We start from the raw sequence: 13,352 nt of genomic DNA on the forward strand, positions 1-13,352 counted from the left end.
CTTTTTCTATAATTCCAGTGTTATTCTAAGTGGCCTATTTTGAAAGGGCCCAGAGCATTAACATTAATAATTTAAAAAATCCTTTCTTCCTCTCTCAGATATCTCTGCAACAAAAAAATGGAGAAATTTTTGTTGATGTGAAGTGGTTAAACTGATGGGTGTGGAGAGGCAGCTGGGATCATCAAAATTTTAGGTGAAACATCTTGAAGAGTCAATTTTCATGGAGGAGTGGTAAGGAAAAAGAGACAAGAGAGGGTAATTACCGCAGAGCTGATAGTCAGTGAGTACACATAGGTACAGATGAACCACATATTTACAGATGACATTGAATCAGGTTGGGCAAGTATCTGTTCTGATTTTTAGTTTCTGTACCATACTATTTTGTTACATATTTTGAACATTACCCATCTACTGAACACAAAGTAGAGATTTGTTCATTGTTTGAATACTTCAGTCTGTGTGGATAGCCAGTTTGGAGGCGTTCTTCAATTTTTCTGCACTGACTACATTAACCAAGTAATTGCCGTATATGCAAAGTATTACCTGATGCCGACACCAGCTCTTCTATTTCTTCCTCTTGTTTCTTCTTTACTTTACAGAAAAATTAACTCTGTGGTGGCTTCACTTCTTATCCAGATATTTTATCTATGAATAGGACACGCTGATTCAGATTTTCTCTGTTAATGCCAAAGCACTGTTTATATACTAACAGTAAACTGGGCTGTTTATGCAGTATAGCCAGACTGGCCTGTCATGGTTTCAGGGGAGCCCTTTTCTCAGGACATGAAAGCTCTAGTGTTAGAGATTAATAAACTCTTTCAGAACCCATCAACAGTAGCCAAAAACCCTTTCCATCCAGCCACATGTACTAGTTTGGGTCCTTTCCTCCATCAAGGATTAAAGAAACAAAAACAAAAACACCCTACTGAATCACACCCCTGAGCTGTGTTAAGCCCATTTCTTTGAGGCGAGAATGAGAGTTCTGATTGCATTCAGATTGATTCTATCTTCCTCCAGTGCTCTTATGAAATGTTGCCACCCTGCAAGACTGGCTTAATTCACATCTTATCTGGTAAGATTCTGCAGGGCAGTTACTAATGCTTACATTTAATGAGCATTTACCGTGTGCCAGGAGCTGTGCTTTCCATGCCTTACCTCATTTGATCCTCAGAACAACTCTATTAAGATGGAACCATTACCAACCCAATTTATGGAAATTAGATCTCCGATTTAAGGAAATTGATGATGAGGGAGGATAAGCACATTGTAAGCTAGTTAGCGTGAGTACCAACAGTCTAACCTGGCCCGTATGACCCCACTAAGCAATGCCTACCCTGTGTGCACACTTCCTCTACTTTGGGCTTCTGTTATTTATACCCTGCCTTCCGAACCCAATGGTTTTCAATCCTGGCTGCACGTTAGAATGACCTGTTGAACTTTTTAAACAGTATTAATTTCCGAAGATACTAATTTAATCTGTTTGAATGCGGCTCCGACTGGTATTTTTTAAAAGTTCCCAAGGTTGAGAAACACAACCTTGGCACCTAACATGCTGATTTACGTATATTAGGTCCCCAATAAGTACATCTTTAAATGAATTAGAGACTAAATTATTATCTGATTTATTTAGTAGGGTTTGTAGTACAGCTGTGTACGCCAAAAAAAAAAAAAAAAATCAGTGTCTTAAATGAGCAGTTCTTGTCAAGTAAAAAGACATTTGATTTTTTATTCCCATCCTCTCATGAATGGATAGTGGAGTTTTCCTGAGACTTTGAGATTGTAGAATGACATTATCATTCTGACAGATAATAGAATATATGCTGATGTATTCTTGTGTTTTAAAATGTTCTCAGATTTAATTTCAAATATTGTGAATACAAATGGGTATGATTTTTTGGTTTCACAATAATTTTTAAGATGATAAAAGAGGTTCTGAGACCAAAAGTTTGAGAACTGCTACCTTAAGTGATGCTTTGGTGGCTTTGGTTAGTAAATACATGTTTAGAAATTGTGAAACTTACATCTGCACTCACAGCAGGGCCTAAAATCATTAAAGTTCTTGCTCCTCAAAGTGTAATCCATGTAGCAGGAGCAATAACATTTCCAGGAGCCTGTTTGAAATGCAGAATCTTGGGGTCACCCAGACTTTCTGAATCAAAACCTTCATTTTGACAAGATCCCCATATAATTTTTGTGACCATTATAATCCAAGAAGCGCTGACTTAGAGAATTAGCCTTATTGATTATACTTGTTAGTAACAGTCCCACATCATTTTTCTCATCTGTCATAGAACACACATTTGTTTTTCCCTTTCACTTCTAGCATTATGCCTTTATTGAATTTACTCTTATATAGAAGTTCATGACAAGTATCAGCATCTCGATTTATAGATGGAGAAACTGAGAAACAAAAAGTTGGAGAGGTTTGACTGTGTCCCAGAGTTAAATCAAATGCCAAAGTGACAGGAAAATGCAGAGCAGCTGACTCATGCACGGATGCGCCTCCCATTAAAGGACAGGAAGACAGCCCCAAACGCACAACATGGAAACTCACTATTACATAGGACCTTGGGATTTTATAAATGTAAAGGGCTTAAGAACATCTCCAGGGCTTCCCTGGTGGCGCAGTGGTTAAGAATCCGCCTGCCAATGCAGGAGATGCAGGTTTGAGCCCTGGTCCAGGAAGATCCCACATGCTGCAGATCAACTAAGCCCGTGCACCACAACTACTGAGTCTGCGCTCTAGAGCCCAAGTGCCACAACTACTGTAGCCCATGCGCCTAGAGCCCGTGCTCTGCAACAAGAGAAGCCACTGCAACAAGAAGCCCACGCACCACAACGAAGAGTAGCGCCCGCTCACTACAACTAGAGAAAGCTCATGTGCAGCAACGAAAACCCAACGCAGCCAAAAATAAATAAATTAAATAAATAAATTAAAAAAAAAAGAATAAGACACAATTCTTTAAAAAAAAAAAGAACCTCTCCAAACATGAAATAGATCCATTCAATGATAAGAAGGTTTAAAGCTTTCCTCCTCAGTGCTCCCATGGTGCTCTATGTTTTGTGTCTACAGAAGTATTGATCATTTTATGTTGAAATGATTGGTTTATATGTCTGTTTCCCAAGCTGGACTCCACGGTTTCTAAGATCAAGGACTATGTTTTATTTTTCTTTCACTCTCATGGTTTAACCCAGTACTGGGCACATAGAAAGTGCTCAGTAAACACTATCTTAGTTGGCTCAAGCTACCATAACAAAATACCATAGACTTGGTGGCTTAAACAACAGAAATTTATTTTCTCATGGTTTCTGGAAGCTGGAAGTCCAAGGTCGGAGTACCAGCATGGTCACCTTCTGGTGAGGATTCCCCTCCTGGCTTGTCCATGGCCTCCTTTTCACTGTGTCCTTACGTGGCAGACCTTAAGCTCTCATTCTAGACTGATCTCAAGGCTCAGGGGCCTGCAAATTGGTGAAGATCTTCCATGCCAGTCTGCAAAGACTGGAGAAGGTAACTGTTTTTTCAAATGCCCAATTTCAACAAAAGATCACAGGCATGCAAAGAAACAAGGAAATCTGACTCATTCAAAAAGACAAAATAGATATCTGGAAACAGTCCCTGAAAAAGCATATGCTTCAGACTTACTTTAAAACAACTATCTCGGGCTTCCCTGGTGGCGCAGTGGTTGAGAGTCCGCCTGCCGATGCAGGGGACGCGGGTTCGTGCCCCGGTCCGGGAGGATCCCACATGCCGCGGAGCGGCTGGGCCCGTGGGCCATGGCCACTGGGCCGGCACGTCTGGAGCCTGTGCTCCGCAACGGGAGAGGCCGCGACAGTGAGAGGCCCGCATAACGCAAAAGAAAAAAAAAAAAAACTATCTCAAGTATGCTCAAAGAACTAAGGGAAATGAGGAAAACAATATTTGAATGAAGTGAGAGCATCTACAAGAAGATAGGAATTATTTAAAAAACAAACAAATTCTGGAGCTGAAAGATACAATAACTGAATTGGAAAATGTACTAGAGAGAGTCAAAGACAAACCAAACAGGCAGAAAAATGAGTCAGCAAATATGAAGATAGGTCATTTGAAATTACTGAGTCTGAGAAGCAAAAAGAAAAAAGAATAAAAAAATTGAATAGACCCTAAGGGACTTATGGGATACCATAAAAAAGCAATATATGCATTATGAGAACTCCAGAAGAAGAAGAAGAGAGAGAAGAGAACAGAGAGATTATTTGAAGAATTAATGGATGATAACTTCCAAAATTAGAGGAAAGACATGGTTATACTAATTCAAGAAGCTCATTGAAATCTAAGTAGGATAAATCCAAAGAGATCCACATGCAGACACATTATAGTTAAACTGTCAAAAACCAAGGACATAGAGTCTTGGAAGTAGCAAGAGAAAAGTGACATCATGCACAAGGGAGCCTCAGTAAGATTTCTAGCAGATTTCTCAGCAGAAACCTTGAAGGCCAGAGGCAGTGAGATGATATAGTTAAAGTGGTGAAAAACAAAGCCTGTCAACCAAGAATTCCATATATGGCAAACTGTCTTTTAAAAAATGAGGGAAAATTAAGAGATTCCCAGACAAACAAAAAGTAAGAGAGTTCATTACCACTAGACCTGCCCAACAGGAGATGCTAAAGGCAGTCCTTTAAGCTGAAATAAAAGGCCACTAGACAGAAACTTGAAGCCATACAAAAATATAAAGTTTTCCAGTAAAAGTAAATACATGAATAAATATCAAAAATACAGTATTATTGTAATTTTGGCTTATAACTCCACTTTTAATTTTTTTACAGAATTTAAAAGACAAATGCATAATAAATAATTATAAATCTATGTTAATGAGTATATAATATTATTATAAAGATGTAATTGTGACATCAATAACATAAAGTGAGAGTGGAGCTATAAATGAATAGTTTTTGTATGTGATTTAAGTTAAGTTGGTATCAACTTAAAGTTGATTATTATAAATTTAGGATGTTATATGTAATCCTGATGGTAACCACAAAGAAAATATCTGTAGAATACACACAGAAGGAAATGAGAAGGGAATTAAAGTGTGTCACTACAAAAAATTAAACACAGAGAAATGCAGAAATGGAGGAAATGTGGGGAAAATGCTATAATATGTGCAGAAAACAAATAACAAAATGGTGGGATGAATTGGGAGATTGGGATTGACATATATACACTAATATGTGTAAATTAGATAACAAGAACCTGCTGTATTAAAAATAAAATAAAATAAATTAAAAAAAAGAAAATACAACAACAAAAACCAAAATGGCAAAAGTAAGTCCTTCATTATCAATAATCACTTTAAATGTAAAGAAATTAAATTTCCCAATCAAAAGACATAGATTGGAATAAAAAAATGAGATTCAACTCTATGCTGTCTACACTGTAGATGTAAGGGCATGCATAAGTTTAAAGTGAAAGCACGGAGAAAGATATTCCATGCAGATAGTAATGAAAAGAGAGCAGGGTGGCTATACAAATATTAGATAAAACACACTAAATAAAAAACTTATGACACAAAGAAGGACATTATATAATGACAAACAGGTCAATTCACCAGAATATATTAATGAACATTTATATACCAAACATTGGAGTTTCAAACTATATGAAGCAAAATTGATAGAATTGAAGAGAGAAACAGACAACTCTACAATAATAGTAGGAATCTTCAATATCACACTTGCAATAATGCGTACAACAACCAGACAGAAGATCTATAAAGGAAATACAGGACTTGAACAACACTATAGACCAACTGGACCTAATAAAAATGTTACAGAATACTGTATCCAGTGACAACAGAATAGACATTTTTCTCAATTGCACATAGATCATTAACCAGGATAGACAATATTTTAGGCCAAAAAATAAGTCTTAATAAATTTTACAAGATTGAAATCATACAAAGTGTCTTTTCTGATCACAGTAGAATGAAACTAGAAATTAACAGCAGAAGGAAAACTAGAAAATTGACAAACGTGGAAATAAAACAAAATACTCTTAAGCAACCAATGGATTAAGGAAGAAATTACAAAGAAAATATCTTGAGACAAATGAAAATGAGAAAAACAGCATACCAACTTAATGGATGCAGCAAAAGCAGTTCTAAGAGGGAAATCTATAGTTATAAATACATGAAAAGAAGAAAAGCCTCAAATCAGTAACCTAACACTATACCTTAAGGAACTAGAAAAAACCAAACTAATTCCAAAGCTAGTAGAAGGAAGGAAATCATAAAGATTAAATCAGAGATAAATAAAATAAGGAATAGAAAAACAGAAAAGACAGTCTTTTCAACATACGGTGTTAGGAAAACTGTATACCCCCATACAGAAGAAAGAAATTAGACCCTTACCTTATATGAAAATGAACTCAAAATAGATTAAAACCTAAACATAAGATATAAAACTCTTAGAAGAAAACATGGAGGAAAATCTTTGTGTCTTTTGATTTGGCAATGAGTTCTTGGATATCACACTAAAGAAACAGAGAATAAAAGAAAAAATAATTGTGGACTTCAAAATTAAAACTTTTGTACACCAACAGAATGAAAGGTAACCCACAGAATGGGAGAAAATATTTGCAAATCAAATATCTGATAAAGGATTTTTACAGAGAATATACAAAGAATTCTCACAACTCAACAATAACAACAAAAAACAACCCAATTAAGAAATGGGCACAGGACTTAAATAGACATCACTCCAAAGAAGATATATGCAAATGGCCAATAAGCACATGAAAAGATGGTCAACATCACTAATCATTAGGCAAATGCAAATCTGAACCACAATGAGATACCACTTAATACCCATTAGGTTGGCTATTATTGAGAAAACAGAAAATAACAAGTGTTGACAAGCTTTTGGAGTAGTTGGAACCCTTGTGCATTGCTGGTGGGAATGTTAAGAGTGAATCTGTCATGGAAAACAGTATGGTGATTCCTCAAAAAATTAAACATAGAATTACCATATGGTCCAGTAATTCCATTTCTGATATATATGCAAAAGAAATGAAATCAGGGACTCGAACAGATGTTCATAGCAGCACTATTCACAATAACCAAAAAGTGGAAACAACACGTGTCTTTCAGTGGATGAATGGATGAACAAAATGCGGTATATGCATGCAATGGAATATTATTCAGCCTTAAAAAGGAAGGAAATTTTGACGCATGCTACAACATGGATGAATCTTGAAGACATTTTGCTACGTGAAATAAGCCAGACACAAAAGGACAAATTTGTATATGATTCCACTTTTGTGTGGTACCTAGAGTAGTCAAACTCTTAAGGACAGAAAGTAGAATGGTGGTTACTCTGGTCTGAGGGGAGAGTCAATGGTGAGTTAGTGATTAATGGGTAGAAAGTTTCAGTTGGAGAAGATGAAGTTTTGGAGATGGACGGTGATTGATGGTTGCACAATAATGTGAATGTACTTATTGCAACAGAAGTGTACACTTAAAAATGGCTAAAATGGTACAATTTGTTATGTATATTTTACCACAAAAATTAATAATGCCAGAAGAGAGTCAAATCTTAAAAAGAAAGTGCTTTATTAGATCAGATGACCCATCAAATTTGCTTTTTTTCCTGGAAAACTTGCTCCTGGGGGCCTCCTTTCTTTTCTCTAATGTGGATGCATTAATGATCTCCAGAGACTCAGTGGTCATCCAGGGATTTCCCTGCCCAGCTCTATTGTTGGGGCCACTGCTTCCTTAATCTATTTCTTGATTTACTCCCTTGTTTAGGTGGATAATATTCTCTATGAAAGGATGCATGGGTATTTAATCTTCTGGATCCTCGTGTGTTCCAGAATGTCTTTATTTTTGCCCTTAGCTAAATTGTGGTTCGGTTTTCCTCAGAACTTCTCCATTTACTTCTAGCCTTCAAGGCAGTTCTTTCTTAGTTGTTCCATCACCCCTTTGTCCTTATGCCTCAACCTCTGTCCATCATCTCTATCTTGTAGGTTTTAGTGAATCTGATTTCTGACTTGAAGACTGTGTCCCGCTACATGTTTTTGTAAAATGAACAAGACAATTGGTGAATACTGTTCACTGATGTTTTCTTCCCATGTTTACCTCCTGGGTTCAATCCTTTGCTCCCTGCTGTGCCCAGGAAATCGTTGGGACTCCAGAGCTATAACCCAACTGTATAAAAAGCGGCTTTGTAAATTGTCCATAGTCTTAACTTTCCCTGACTTTTTGTTTCATTTCAGAATAGCCTTGGAGTTGGATTTGCTATTTCTGGTCTTTAGAATTTTTTTAAAAAGTAGATCCCCAGAAGAACAAAACAGCAACTAAATAAAAACCTCTATTTGTTTGAAAACTTAACTTGTTAGCTATTATGCTACCTTCATAATTTTCATCTTAGACTGTTATTATTATTATTATTATTATTATTTGCGGTACGCGGGCCTCTCACTGTTGTGGCCTCTTCCGTTGCGGAGCACAGGCTCCGGATGTGCAGACTCAGCGGCCATGGCTCATGGGCCCAGCCGCTCCGCGGCATGTGGGATCTTCCCTGACCGGGACACGAATCCGTGTCTCCTGCATCGGCAGGTGGACTCTCAACCAGTGCGCCACCAGAGAAGCCCTAGACTGTTATTATTAACCAAAAACCTGTGTTTGCAGAGATTAGATCCTTCCGCCTGAGACAGCATGGCACTGAGGGTTAAGAAAACATATTTCAGATTTCATTTTCCATTTTTTTGTTTTGTTTACTTTGTCCCTTTGTATGTGTTCCCATCTAAGTGTTTTCAGTTTTTAAATAAATATTTAAGACCCAGATCTACCTTTGAATGCATGCATAATCAACATCACCTTCAGTTAAATCTTCTACATTTTGCAACAAATGGCAGAAATTGACCTTGATATTTTCCAGGAGGACAAATTTATAAATATGAAAAGAGAAAAGAAAATCCTGCACCAAGATAGCAGATGACTCAATATAGTTTCTATAGTGAAATGAAGACAGTTCACAAGGCCGGCATATTTATGAAAAGTACAATAAATTACGTAATACCGCAAATGAGCACAGATAATATGAGCCTGCGCCTTTTTCTTCATGCTGGCAACGTTATGTATCTAAGCCCTTATGTGTTTTACCTTCAGTGGGTTTTGTCCATAAAAGCTAAATGTTCTGGAAAGACCCGCCATGCCCCACGGTGAAACTGTCATTTGAAATCCTCCTTTTGCTTTGTTACAGATGCTTTGTGTGGAAAGGAATAAAACCAGCCTTTGTTTTTTTGATGTAAAGAGGGTTAGAGAAAACATTGATGAAGGATATCTATACATAACTTAAAAAAAAAAAAGGCCACTATTTGACCTTCCTGAGTCAGTAAATCTTTTTAACTGAGCAGGGAGTCATTGGACTAGTGGGTTAGTTGGAGTTTCACCGCACTTTCATTTTTTCCCAACCTGTCCTTTGACAAGCACAGAAAGGCTACATGGTGGAGCAAAGGAGGAAGAAGGAAGTGGAAGAAAGTCCTGGGCAGCATGTACATAGAGACATGGGTGTGGGCTCTAGGCATCCCAGGTTTCCCCCAGCAGGCTATAGTGCTACGAGCGGGGTGCTTCCTCAGGCTCCGCCCATTCTCCCTGCGTTCCTTGTAGCCACCAGGGAAGATTCACTTGTCTTCACCCATCACCACTCACTTTATCCCAGGAAGTTCACACCCACCTCCTCCTCCTGCCTCCGCAAGCCTTCGTGAAGAGCGGGCCCAGTACATGAGCCGCCCTGATATTCGCTGTTTGCTGAGACACGTCCTTTTAAAACGAGCTTAGTGCATAAGGGGAAGATGCGGATGAAGAAGCCCAAGCCTAGCGTTGGCTGGGGTGTCCCCAGGTGATCAGCACAATCCGGGGGCTGTACGTCCGCTGTCACCTTCAGTCCTTCTGAAGAGCTGCCTGTCCGAGGCAGGGCACCTCATGTCTCAGCGAGGTTAGGGAGTTTTCCCTAGGCCACTTCAATGCCCACATTCTTTATATGAAACCACGCCCCCCAGACCAAGTGACAGAGTCTAACGAAGTTCCAAGGCTCCCCATCGGAAGCCCCTGATCCCTCTGTTGCCTCTGCTTCTTACACAGCGCCCCTGCCACCCAGAGGTCACCACTGAGGAAGAACGTATGCGCTTTGTGTTTCTTGAGAAGATAAGTTGCAGATGACAGCGTCTGGGGAGGGCCCACAGGTCCTGCTGGTCTTGGTCTGTGCCAGGAGAGAGCCGTTTCTGCCACCACACTTCAGGTATCTGTCACCCCCCCCCCCAGTGCTCCACCCCCAGCGGCTGATGCCTCTGGGGCTTGGAAGGTAGTTGGAGGAGAGTCCTCAAAATTGGAATTGGACACGCCCTTCCCATTAAAATGGAAATGCTGATTTTGTGAAATGAAGTTTGGCCGGCAAAGAGCGTTTTAAGACTGGCTAGGAGACTCAGTAGGCATGCGTTCATATTCTTCCAATAATCTCAGGTTGTTGAATGTAACCTGGTGGGTGTGCGTTGCTCTTTCAAAGCACTTTCGCATATATTCACTTATCCTATTTTACAAGGGAGGAAATTAAGACTCAAAGAAGTGGCTTGTCCAAGAAAAAAGAAAAAAAGGGGCGGGGAAGCTGAAGTAAAATACAGATATTTTGAAATCTATGCTAGAAAACTTTTCCCTATGACTTTGTGGCTTTTTTTTTTTTTTTTTTTGCGGTACGCAGGCCGCTCACTGTTGTGGTCTCTCCCGTTGCGGAGCACAGGCTCCGGATGCGCAGGCTCAGCGGCCATGGCTCACGGGCCCAGCCGCTCTGCGGCATGTGGGATCTTCCCGGACTGGGGCACGAACCCGTGTCCCCTGCATAGGCAGGTGGACTCTCAACCACTGCACCACCAGGGAAGCCCTGTGCCCTTTTCTTTAATATCAGGTCCTACTGGACATCACTCCCTTCTCACAGCTATTTCTTTTCATCTCTTGTATTTTCTTTTTTTCTTTTGGACAGAGTTACTTCACTTATTATTGATATTGATTAAGGGAGACAGCAGAAACTTGAGAATTGATTACTTATACAGTTGACCTTTGAAGAATCCAGGGGTTGGGACGCCAGCACCCGTGCAGTCGAAAATCCGCGTATAACTTATAGTGAACCCTCCATATCCACAGTTCCATATCCTCAGATTCAACCAACTACTGTAGTATCTACCACAGAAAAGAATCCGCATGTAAAAGAACCTGTGTTGTTCAAGGGTCAACTGTACTACCTTCTTCGGGTTCTGGGCTGACAGAAAAGAAAACATAATCTTTAGGGAACACTACTTTAGTATGGAAATATTAAAGCAGGGACTCATTTTTATAATGCCCACAACTACATATTTTACAGTTATTGTTGATAAGAATATGAATATCAATAACTGAGAAGTTTCAAGAGGAATATATATGTGTGTGTGTGTGTATATATATATATATATATATATATATATATATATATATGGTCTGCATGCATATATATCCACGCATGTATAAACAAACATACATTTGTATACAAGAAAAATACAGGGACTTCCCTGGTGGCGCAGTGGTTAAGAATCCACCTGCCAATGCAGAGGACACGGGTTCGAGCCCTGGTCTGGGAAGATCCCACATGCATTGGAGCAACTAAGCCCGTGCACCACAACTACTGAGCCTGCGCTCTAGATCCCGCTCGCCACAACTAGAGAAAGCCTGAGCACAGCAACAAAGACCTAGCACAGCCAAAAAAAAAAAAAAAAAAAAATACTATGTGCTCAATACCATTGTTGTTATTTAAAAAAACAAAAGAAAAATACAAATGGCTCCAGTAGAATAATAGAACTCTAAATTAATTTTTTGTTTGTTTGTTTTAGATAAATGTTTGCTTCTTATTGTCCTTCTACAGCTGATTTCTTTTCTACTTTAGAGTGCCATTACTATGGTTTCCTGCTCAGCGTAATAATTTCTATCTGTATGAAACTATCCTGATTTCTACCTGCAAGTCTCTGTGATTTCTATTGTGTGAGGAACATGGTGTCATTCAGATAATGTTCAAAAGTGCAAATATTACCAGTAGGAATGTCCACAGAAGTCTTTCCCCCACATTACATCGGAGAAAAAAACAGAAGCAGAAGTGTGATGGTAGTAAATGTGTACAAAAGAACCAAAACACTGCGGGGGTGATTGTTAAAAAGTTAAAGTGAGGAAGACAGCATTCTTGTTGAAAGTTTTTACAAATCAGTGGTATAAACTCAACCGCCTCAAACTCTGATTTTCATGTGAAATGAAACCAACAAAGGACCTTGTCCGGTTTCAGGTTCTACTTGGAACGGTTTTAGAATCTGCTCCCAGGTGTTTCTGATTAGAGTGTCTACCTCTTGACGCTGTTTGAGCCAAGCTATGTTTTTAAGCATCTGCAGACTTTTGCTACCTCGAGCTTCAGGACTCCTGATTTCTGTGTATCAACGTCAAGCTTCTGGCTGTTTAAGTCATAGACAGGGGGCAGAGTGTGTCCTATTGATGGGGAAGATGGAGGCTCTAGAAACTCGTGTAGTTAGGGAGACAAAGAGTGAAGGAGAGGGGCGCAGGCAGACTGGACTCTGGACGTCTGGGGCCGTAAGTCCAGCCCCGAGCAGCCGACTCCTCTGGAGTTGAGACCACCCGTTTTAAGGACTGTGAAGCCAATTCCTAATGAGTCAGCTCCTCCTCTTTTTGTTGTTCGTCTGTCAGGAACACAGAGCAGGGTTTCTCAACATTGGTAGTACTGACGTTTGGGGCCACATCATTCTTAGTCATGGGGGCTGCCCTGTGCATTAAACAAAATTTAGCGGCGTCCCCGGCTAGCACCCACTAGATGTCAGTAGCGCCCCCTTAGCTGTGACAATCAGAAATGTCTCCAGACGTTACCAAACGCCCACTGGGGTAAGGGCGCAGAGCAGTATTGCTCCTGGCAGAGCCGCTGAAATACAATATTGTTTGGGGCACTTATTCATTAAGACCAATTTTTCCAAATTTTTGGCTCTCAAACATTATTTTCCTCTTGCCTTAAAAAGGAAAGTATTAAAAGTTTTACAGTTATATGGCCCCTAATATGTATTACACTTTTAATAATTAATTAATTTTCGTTCACGTTGGGTCTTCGTTGCCGCGCACGGGCTCTTCTCTAGGTGCGGCGAGCAGGGGCTACTCTTCGTTGCAGCGCACGGGCTTCTCATTGCGGTGGCTTCTCTTGTTGCAGAGCATGGGCTCTAGGCGCGCGGGCTTCAGTAGTTGTTGCAGGCGGGCTAAGTAGTTGTGGTGCCCGGGCTCAGTTGCTCCGCGGTGTGTGGGATCTTC

General features: G+C 39.7%; 1 protein-coding gene across 6 annotated transcripts in view; it reads left to right on the forward strand.

Annotated features, from left to right (window-relative positions):
• COG6 (component of oligomeric golgi complex 6) overlaps positions 1-13,352 on the forward strand; it is a 279,030-nt gene that overhangs the window by 104,262 nt on the left and 161,416 nt on the right. For 5 of the 6 annotated variants that reach the window (XR_009516828.1, XR_009516824.1, XR_009516823.1 and 2 more), the window contains one exon: positions 10,119-10,275. The exons of the other annotated variant lie outside the window; for it this stretch is intronic. The gene's annotated coding sequence lies outside the window, so the exon portion shown is untranslated. The remainder of the gene's footprint in view (positions 1-10,118; positions 10,276-13,352) is intronic. 6 annotated transcript variants of the gene reach the window in all.

The sequence above is a fragment of the Delphinus delphis genome, chromosome 18 (assembly GCF_949987515.2).
Source record: "Delphinus delphis chromosome 18, mDelDel1.2, whole genome shotgun sequence".
NCBI lineage: Eukaryota > Metazoa > Chordata > Mammalia > Artiodactyla > Delphinidae > Delphinus > Delphinus delphis.